This window comes from Salvia splendens, chromosome 6, assembly GCF_004379255.2.
Source record: "Salvia splendens isolate huo1 chromosome 6, SspV2, whole genome shotgun sequence".
In the NCBI taxonomy this organism is placed as follows: Eukaryota; Viridiplantae; Streptophyta; class Magnoliopsida; order Lamiales; family Lamiaceae; genus Salvia; species Salvia splendens.
In genome coordinates, this window is record NC_056037.1 from 21,789,016 (window position 1) to 21,791,209 (window position 2,194).

Below are 2,194 nucleotides of genomic sequence, written 5' to 3' on the forward strand. Positions count from 1 at the left end.
AAAACAACATGATGCTTTGATTTAGAAAACCAATACCTCGAGTCCAACTGACTTTGCCATATCCTGAGTTGCTGTGTTGCTGGCCACCTCATCCAGGTATATGATACACTTCAGCTTCACAGAGTTGCAAAAAGCTTGCAACAGAAAAAAATCACACTTACTTTAAAGAATTAAGGGGGGTCTGTTCATAAAACCACACCAAGCACAGTACAAGCACATAAAATTTTTAAGGTGTGCTAAATTTACCAATAGTTGTAAGATTTAAAGACATATATCAACTTATCTTAATTGGAAAGTGCACTCACAATAGATAAAGCTTTAGATTTTAGGCAGGAGATAACAGCCATGTATGAGGAAATATTGTCTGAGCACGATAACTTTAAGTTCATGACAGCCTGAACCAGAATCAGAGCGCCTCCATTGCACAGGGAAGAAAACAATATAATAAAGAAACAAAGGGGGAAAAGAAAACGAGAAAGTAATCGGGAGTTAAGAAAGAATTTAGAAGTGTGAGATTTAGTTAACCAGTGGGATAAAGTTAAATGTGCTATTAATAGAACTTGTAATTGCTAACTCATACAGGGAAGAAAATCGTCAGAGTAAAAGCATAGGAAAACCAAAAGGATCAAAACAAAGTGTAAACAGAGAATTAAAAATGATAAGACAGCTACATCCAATCACCTCTATGGGAGTTTCTCTTCTCATAGTTGTAAAACCAGTCCCCATGTTAATGTAATCCATAAAGCGCACAGTGAGAGAGAGTAGAACAGTTAAACCTGATTATTTACTTGCTGAGGTTGATCTAGAAGACCATGGAAATCCGACGAGGCAGATTGTATTGACAGCAAAGCACCACTGAGTGACTGCATTGTGGGTTTTGAGTAGATTAGCTCTCAAAAATACAGTCAAAACAAGGTAAATATAGAAAAAGTATCAAGGCAACTACATCAAAGTATACAAAGACACTATTACCTACCTTAGGAAGGGTAGGTGTGTTGTGATGGATTCATGTAATTAGGAGTGTGAGAACTTGGTGGTCTCTGTTGCAGTGGGATCGAAGAGGGAATTGCTAATCCAGACAATTACTGCTAGGTCCGATCAGAGAAAATGATGGGCCTACAATCTGAAACCAAAAGGACAAAATTACAGTGATCATGAGTTCACACAAATCACTTGGAGTAGAAGTATTATCCACAACAACATAGACAAGGTAAAACCAGAAACCACATATAGGCATGTGGGAAGATGATATGAATGATGACATCGACATAGCACTTTTTTCATGTTTTCTCATATGTTTCTCATATGCAGGTTCAACTACTTAATAGGAAGATAAAATTACATGTTTAATACCTCTATATGTGGAGCTGAAGATTGAATATGACCGTGTCGGTGATCAGTATTGGCAGTATGGCCAACATCACGTTCAGTATAAGCCGCCGAAATACTGTTGAGTGCCCTATCTATAAATGCTACAAAGTGCAGGATATGATGGCATACTGTGGCCACTCAATGAGATGGTCCACAAACTGCTCCAATGCCATACTCCCAAAGGAATGTCATAAATCCAAGGTAAGACTGAAATTCACAATAATAACATTAACTGATAAACTAGGAAGGAACAAACTTCTGAATCTGCAGGCTTCCTCAAAGCATCTAAAACAGCTCGTAAAGCAATACCCCACGTAAGGCGAGTCACACATTGATGCTTAATGACTGATCCTGAAGCAGAAGCATTCACAAAGGATAAGCAATATAGGCAAACTGAAAATTTTTTAGAACAAGATAACATTACAACTAACATTGTTAGGTTGAATAGTATTTTACAACACTACTAATATGTTCTTCTGTAAACCAAAATTTGTTGCATAATCACCAAACGGACAGGTAAAGATAACAATCTCAAATATAGTAGACTATGTATAAAACTACTTAATTGGCATATAAAAGATGTTAAGTCAAATTAAATTGTTGAGGACCTTGACCAAATATGTAGAAATCGAAGTAGTCTAGATTCCATCCATTGTAATTTAAGTATTTACTACATAGTAGCAACAAGCTGCAGTTTCCATTCCGGCATTGCAAAAATATTAAAATCATGAGAAAGATCAGTCACCCTGCCACATTAGCGGCAACACTAACCTTATAGAAAGTATCTTTACTTGACACTCATTGATTGCTCCACCAGCTTCCA

At 36.8% G+C, this 2,194-nt stretch overlaps 1 long non-coding RNA gene across 4 annotated transcripts; it reads right to left on the bottom strand.

Annotated features, from left to right (window-relative positions):
• Positions 1-182: 182 nt before the first annotated feature.
• Positions 183-2,194, bottom strand: LOC121807668. Of its 4 annotated transcripts, none has more exons than XR_006051983.1 (5): positions 2,143-2,194; positions 1,354-1,722; positions 977-1,123; positions 682-863; positions 183-395 (listed from the first exon to the last, which is right to left on the bottom strand). It is a non-coding gene; the product is annotated as an uncharacterized LOC121807668 (long non-coding RNA). The 4 variants fall into 4 exon arrangements; XR_006051984.1 differs by having other exon boundaries at positions 184-415; positions 777-863; XR_006051985.1 differs by having other exon boundaries at positions 185-395; positions 777-863.